Source organism: Manis javanica, chromosome 10 (assembly GCF_040802235.1).
Source record: "Manis javanica isolate MJ-LG chromosome 10, MJ_LKY, whole genome shotgun sequence".
Lineage (NCBI taxonomy): Eukaryota > Metazoa > Chordata > Mammalia > Pholidota > Manidae > Manis > Manis javanica.
In genome coordinates this window covers 108936759-108945255 of record NC_133165.1, presented here as the reverse complement: position 1 = coordinate 108945255, position 8497 = coordinate 108936759, and positions in this window count along the sequence as shown.

Here is an 8497-nt window from a genome sequence, read left to right as displayed (position 1 = left end):
CTCTTATCACATATCAAATACCACATGTGCAGGGTATTTCTGGGCTTTCTATTCTGTTCCATTGATAAATTATAAATCTCTATGCCAATATCATGGTTTTCATTTCCACAGTTTTACAATAAGTCTTCCTACCTGGAGGTATATCCCATCACTCTTTTCTTCTTCAGGAGTACATTGTCTATTCCAAGTCCTTTACTTTTCTATATACATTTTAGAATAAGTGTATGAAACTCTAAACAAACCAACAAAAACAAGAAATTATTGGAGTGTTATTTCTAATTGCATTAAACCTATGGATATATCTATGGGTCAATGGGGAGAACTGACATTTTGCTATGGTATTAGCTTCCTATCCATGAACATGGGTTGTCTTTCCATTTATTTTGGTCTTCTTTAATACGTCAGTAGAATTTTATGATTTTATACATACAGGTCTTGCACATTTTTAGTTAGGTTTATTTTTCAAGTACTTTGAAGATTTCATTGATGTTGCAAAATTATTTTCAAATTGTTTATTGTTGGCATATAGAAAGGCAATCAACTTTTGATATTAACATAATTAACCAACATAGCTGAACTCTACTGTCTCATCTAACAATTTGTGTGTACATTCTATTGGGTTGTCTATGTAGACAACTATATTGAATGTGAATAATGACAGATGTGCTTTTGTTTTCTAATCCTTGTACGTTAGTTTGTTTTTATTGCCCTACTGAGCTGCTTAGGACTTCCAGTGTCACACAGATGGGCAATAATGAGCATTCTTGCCTTCTTCCTGTCTTTCAAAGGAACTACTGCTAATATTCTAGTATTTTCCTATTATGTTTGCTGTAGGTTTTCTTGAAAATAGTCTTTATCAGGTTTTGGAAGTCTCTTTATTCCAAGTACACTAATAGTTGCACGTGTGTGTGATTTAAGTCATGATTGGATCTCTAAGTGTACATGTTAGATCCACATCTATTGAGATGACCATACAGTTTTTCTCCTTTAATGTCTTATGCAGTGGTGGATATTTATGGATGTTTCAATGCTAAATCTCCCTTGTATGCCTAGCTTAAACCTAATATAAGCATTGTATTCTCTCTCTCTCGGTAGCCTGCTGGATTTAGTTTGCTAAAATGTTTATCTATATTCATATATGCAATTATTTTACACTTCTTACTACTTGTATTATTTTTGTCTCTTTGGTCATCAAGATTATTCTGGCTGCATAGATGAGTTGGAAAATATTTTATCTTCTGTCTTATGGAAACATTTTTGTCACACTAGCATGTTTCTTGAATGTTTTGGTAGAACTTGCACCATAAAACTATATGCCTGGTGAAGCACTTCTGCTTCAACTTAACAGTTAAAGGAAATTCAGGTTTCTGGTTCTCTTTATTTTTTTTTATCAAGTTATACTATTCTGTCTGTCTAAAATTAAAAATTTAGGATATACAGCTTTTAATGGATTTCTCTTAGTTTCTTGTAAATCTCTGTTCTATTTGTAACTGTGGTTCTTTCCCATTTCTAATACTGTTTTTTTTTCCTTCCTTCATATTCTCATAGATTTGCCAGCCTTTCCAAAGAACCCATTTTTTTGCTGTGTTCATCTTTTTCTATTGTATTTGTTGTTGTTGATGATGCTGAGTTCCATGCTTATCTTTATTGTTCCTTCCTTCTCTGTTTGAGCTAATTCTGTTTTTCCTTTTTTTACTTCTGCTACTGGAAACATATCCTATCATTTTCCAGGTATTTTTCTTTTTATGCACCTTCTGTACTGTTTTATTTGACAATTCTAAATTCCAAATCCTCATACATTTAGAAATGGAAAATCACCTTTCTAAATAACTGACAGCCTAGTTGAATTTAAAAAACATTTACAACTGAGTGACAAGGGGACATCAAAACTTGGGGCATGTGGTAAAGTTACAGTTTTTAAAATTAGAGCCCTGGGGGCTCCTGAAGCCACTGAGCCAATCAACAAAGAAAGAAGTCATTTATCGGCTGGGGCTATTTGTGCCTGTCCCAAGGGGAAAGATTAAGTTGTTTCTACACAAATGAGGTCATGTGTGGAAATTACAGTGATTCATTTGGGTGCCTCTTAGTATTTCCTTACCCACTAGTCCTGGTCAATGGAATACTGAGATAACCCAATAAAGATAAGACTCCTTAGAACTAAGATCCCACAAGAATGAAGTCTTGGTTCATCCCATGTAAAGACCCCTATTTGGCCAATGTGCTGGCAGAGAGTAAGGGCACATGAAATAACCGGTGGGAAGAAGAAGCTTGAACTTCCAATGTAGGGCCTGCGGACAGCTGGAGATGCCGGGACTGTAACATCCATGTGTATATTATTTAAACATTGCCCCTCCCACTATTTTACATTAAAAAATACATGTGGCAGCTAATGTTTCAGGTTTCAATTGGGAACTTGTCTGTATTTTTACTGCCCACGGTGATATTGCAGCTGATCAAACTTCCCATGTTCTTTATCCAGGGAGCATGAAATTTTCTTTTGGATGAAGAACACGAGACGATGGGAGGGAAAAATGGGTGGGCTGTGTGGGATATCTTCACGTGCCCATTCCTATCTACTCCACATTCTTCTCCACCCTGCTCTCTGCCCTAGAAAGCTGACCTGTGTGGATTGTACCAGCCTAGTCCTCTGGCTTCCGGGTAGGTCTGGCAATGGTGAAACCCTCCCTCTGAGGGAGATCAGAGGGAGGAAGGAGGAGAAGGTTGGGGTATTCACATTTTGATTCTCTCCCTGCAGGGCTACTTCAGGCTGGCCATGCCCACTGGTCCTCTCAAGGTGGCCCTCTCTCTGCAGCTTTCTTCCTCCAGGTTTTATAAACACTTCCTCCATTTATTCCTGTGGACCTAGAAACGTAACAGGTCCATAATCCCATCTCTGGGAGACTGAACTATTCTTTGTGGTTTTCCTATAGGCTGCTTCCATCTTTGTAAGTAGTTCCTTCTTAAACTTTCTTTGAATTGTCTTAACCTGAGGATGCCATCGTTTTCCCATTGGATGTTCGATAATGAGTTCAGGGACAGGGCTCCCAAATGAGGAAGCTGCAACGCAACTGATTCTCTTTTTAATGATTCCTTCCAGAGGTATAACCTATTCATTTAGATTTCTACCTAAGAAGTCTGTTTCTAATTGGGTAATTTATCATTACCTCTATACATTATTAATTGCAAATTGTTCAAGGCCGTTATTTAGCTGATCACAAATATTCACCATATTATCAGTGGGAATGTTTTCATCTGTGTTCACTGTGTCATCACTGCCATCATGCCTACTGGTCAGCTCTTATTTGTGTTTAACACCAGGTCAGCAATTTCCCCATCACACAAGGAATGAACAACTGATGAATCACAGATTCAACATCTCTTTGATACTGGCTCCTCCAATTTATTTACACTGTAGGCAGATAAACTTCTTTGTGTAAGAATGAAGTTTTATATCATCATCTTCTCATTAGTCACAAAAAAGTCTTCGAAGCCCTTACAGGCAGGTTCAGATTAATTTTTTAAACATCATTGTGGACAGATTCTGTGTCAAGCATTCATGAATACTGATGCATCAGTATCATTCCAAACATTGCCAGCTGTGTAAGTGATATTCTTAATACTGAACTCTTTCGGGAGTTACCAAGTTTTAGGCTCAGTTATTGTGGCAAGCACATTGTCTGAAAAATTGTTTATACTTGCACTAAAATTCTTTGTACACAGGCTGTCATACACATATCCCACTGGGGAAAAATAAAACCTGAACATTGTTTTTCACAAGAAGTTCAGGAAGGAGGTGTGCATAGCAGCTTTCCAGTAATGACGATAACACCTTGCGATTGTTTATCCAGTCCAGAATGCCTGCTCTGAGTCTGCATCACTAATGCAAAGTGGTTATTCATCAGCCAGAATATATTTCCCTGGTTACCACTGCTGTCTTGTTTGTGTAGTGATGGACAGCAAATTGCATACATCTTTGTCGGTCCCCTCCCTGCTTCTGAGCCACAGACAAGGGAGGAGACGCGATGAGATATCAAGACCTGAAAGGACCAGCCAGGGGACTCAAGGCATAACAGCTCAAGAGCAATGCTGAGAAGGCATTTCTCATATTTATTGAGTAAATGAACTTACAATGAACTCAAACATCATTATCCGGCCTTGAGTCTAGCCCAAGGACGCGACGCTTCTCAAGGATACCAAACTGTGTGAAGGTGGCTCTGAGCCATGAGAACTGCTCTGGTTCTCATCACTCTGTCCTTGATTACACATCAACAGAGTGTGTGGGAAAAACAATGAAGTGATGTGTGCTTATACATTTGATTTCTACCTTACTTGAATTATGTATTAACCCCATCAATCCCACAATCTTTCCAAGATGGCACATGCGGACTTCTTCCAGTAAGTTCCAAATGTGTCCTGTGTGTACGTGCAGCACTTGGTGTACCAAAAACAGTCCCTAGTGTAACCAACCAACTCACCAGCCAGTCTGCAGAGCAGCTTCATTCCCGCTGTCCAATGACCTGTGTTCAAGTTTTCATCGGATAATATCATAGCAAACCCACAGGGGCCATTTTCAGCAGTTTCCTTAGCAAAAGCTTTCTCACCTCTGATTTGACATTTTCTCACTTCAGTTATACATAAGGTCAAAAATCACCTCCAAAACAATAAAATACGAGGGAACAACAGCAATAAGTGTGGCTGGTAAGTATAACAATTCAGTTCAAGGGCAAGAACTGCCACTGAGTCCTGTTGCCAAGTTTGCACAAAAAAAGACTGTGGTCTTTATAGACCCCTCCCCCATACACCAAGATGTCTTCTGCTAAGTAGTTGCCAGGAATAGCTTCTTCTATGCTTTTACTTTCAATATTTCCATATCCTTAGGTTTTATGTGAGTTTCTCATGTGTATGACACCTACATAACTTAGCTTTTTTTAAAATCCAATCTGATAATCTTTCAAATGGTGTGTTGAGTCCATATACATTTACAGTATTGAAATTATTGATATTGATATATTTGGACTTATTTTTACCAAGTAAGCCTTTGAATCCTACTTCTTTTTTCTTCTTCCTTGCCCCTTTTTAATCAATTTCCTTTTTTTATTATTCATTTTTCTCTGAATATTAGGAAATATATATGCTCTGTTTCTATTCCTTGGATAATTGTCATTGAAATTTTATCATACATATTTCATACATATTTAATTTGGCAAAGCCTAATGTTAAATAATTTTTAACTCTGCTTATAGCTGCTTAGAATACTTTAATTCTACCTCTCCCAATGCACCTACTTGTTATTATACAGTATTTTAGTTCTGTCCTATCTCCTTTGTAACTCTATAAGTTAAACACTATTATTACTTTACATTGAGAATGTTTGTTTGAATTTTTATGCATGCGTATCAGCCAGGATTCTGTCAGAGAAGTAGAATCACTAGGAAAGATATAACAAGAGATTTGCTTTGAGAGTTCAATCTTCCTCAACTGTGGGAGCTGGTTAAACCATTTACATGATGTTGCTGCATCTGGATCAGGTGTGCCAGACAGGCAGTCAAAAATAGAAGATGGATGTGAAGTAAGTGAAGCAAGGCCCAGCTGGAATCTGCGGGGATGATCTGGAACCTCCAGGACAGACTGGAACCCCCTGGTCTCTCACCACCTCCAAGACTCCAATGCCAGTGACCTGAAGAAGAAGTATTCACAGGAGCTGTGGCCTGAGTTTGAGGTGTTACTGAGAAGTCTGTTTATTATTGTAAGTGTTGTTCTTTTGTGGAGATTTCAAGTTTCTCTAACGACTTTAAAGATCCTCTCTTTGACTTCTGTGCTCTGAAGTTTCAAAATGTGAACCACCAGATAAACAATGTGCATGAGCGGAAACAGTGTTCTTATCTGAGCTAAAAAGAAGTTGGCTGGTGCTTTGCATTGGCCTTCTAAATCTCTTGCAAAATGAGTCTCATGACCCACACTAATTTGGATCCATGCAGGGAAGGAAGTTCTTGGAAATATAACTCCCACTTAGGTAAGTCAACATAATGCACATCCGCCACAGTGTTTATCATTATTTTTGCCAATCATTCATTCTTGCATCTCAGACTATCCTTCAAGAGCCATTTTCCTTCTTCTTGAAGAATATACTTTAAAGATAAGTTTAGTTCAGGGGTCTTGGTGTCAAATTCTATAAAAAAATTTTTAAATTTGTGCATGTCTTGATTTCAGCCTCACTATTGAAAGATGGCTCTACTGAGCATATACTTTATGGTTGAAAGTTATTTTGTCTCAGATGTGGATATAATTACTGACTTGGCTTCCATTGGCACTGTTGAGAAGTCTGCTTATTATTCTAAGTGTTATTTTGTAGTGATCTCTACTTTCTCTGACTGCTTTTAAATCCTCTGTTTGACTTTAGGGCTTTGTAGTTTCAAAATGTTGCACCTGTTTGTGGACTACTTTCTATCTATCGTGCTTTCCCAAACAGCTTTCTTTTATCCATAGATTTAAGTTTTTCATCCATTTTGAAATATTGTATCTGCCATCTTTAAGTGTTGCCTTTTCTTTGTTCTTTATATTTTTTCTTTCTCAGATTCTGATTTTTTAAGAAGTCTCATTCTATGGTTCATATCTCCTAACTTCAGCTTCATATTCTCCAACAACTTGTCTGTATTTATCCTGGGTAATTTCTTTGATTTTAACTTCCAGTTCACTAGTTTTCTTTTCACCTGTATGCAATCCACTGTCTAACCCAACCACTGAGTTTTTTGTTTTGACAGACACACACATACTCCGTACATAGGTTTATGTATTCCTGCATATATATATATATATATATATATATATATTTCATCTTTCTTTTGCAAATCTGTCAGGTCATTCTCTTTAGCTCATTCATTTTTATGATTTCATTCTTTATGTCTTCACACATTTCAGTTATGTAGCTCAATAATCCATAGACCCTGGGGCTCTAAAGCTATTGTTTATTGTCACTGCTTATTCTCACTCACAGGGATGTGGTGATCTGGGACTATAAGCTTTTTGCTTCATCTTAATCTGAGTGACTCCTGCCAGTCTAAATTGGAGAAGCTTCCCTCCAAAGGGGACTTTTTCCACTTTGGCTAGGAGGCAGCAATGCCACTCTGTCTGGATCACCTCAACCCTCACTCAATAGGGCCTTGACCCAACAAAAAAGCTCCTGGTTCCCCACATCATGGCCTCCCTGGGGCTCAGAATTCCACCAGCTGTACTGCTTCTGCATTCCAGAACAACCCCCACAAAGCTACAGGTTCTGGTCCTAGCTCTGGTCTGGAGTTTTTTCGGGGGGAGTCATACGGAAGAGGTATGGAAAACCTCACCACTTCTCATGAGGCTTGTCATTCTTTGGAGAGTGTGTTCTATTGAGGGCCTAGTTGTTTTGCAGTGGCAGGGCCCCTCAACGAATCTCATCAGGCATCAAGTTAGAAGCCAAACGTTTGGATTTGCCAGGACAGACCTTGCAAGTTCTGTTTAATTTTTCTTAAGTGGATGTTTACTAGTGTGTGGTTATGGGTTGACTTATATCCCTCAAAAACCTATGTTGGAGTCCTAGTCCCAGTACCTCAGAATGTGACCTGACATGGAGCTAGGGTCTACACAGAGGTAAACAAGTCAAAATGAAGTGATTAGGGTGGGCTGTCATCCAATATGATTGGTGTCCTTATAAAAAGGGAAAGTTTGGATACCCTTTAAAAGGGACAGATGCACAGAGGACAGATGATGTCAAGAGACACAGGATAAACACTACATGAAGATGGAGCATTGGAATGATGCATCTACAAGCTGAGGAGTGCAAAGATTGCCAGAAAATACCAGAAGCCAAGAAGACGCAGGGAAGGTTTCCCAGCAAGGAGCATGCCCTGCTGACACCTTGATTTCAGTCTTCTGGCCTCTAGAACCCTTAGGCAATAAATTTCTGCTGCTTAAGCCAGCAGTGGCAGCCCTGGCTAACACAGGGAAGCCACGATTGCCTGGAACAGCATGTCCACTACACAGGCTGTGGGGATGGGAGGCACTAGCAGCCTGCCCTTTCTGGGGTGAAATGGCAACAGACTGGGAGCTGAAGGGAGGGGGATCCCCCGTGTTCTTGGCTGCATCCACCCAGACAGAGCAGTGCATCTGGAGCAGAGTTTCCATCACATGGAGCTGGGGGTAGGGGTGGGGATGGGGAGGGCATGCAGCACGTTAAGGCTCAAAAGCCACAGATACACTCGTACTGAGATTTTGTTGATTTTCTTGAATACATGTTTCTCCATTTGAGGTATGCCCTCAGAACACTTTCCAGAGACTTTAAATGGTTGATGTTAAGGATTTTTCATTAGTTATATGGTTGGTTGATTCACTAGGGAGTTGATTCACCAAGCTCCTCACATTGCCATTCTGGAGGTGATACCTGTTTACATTTTGACTGGTTAGGAGAGAAAGAATTTCAGTTCGTAGAGGAAGATCCTATCTTTCTGCTTCCCCTTTCTCCCCA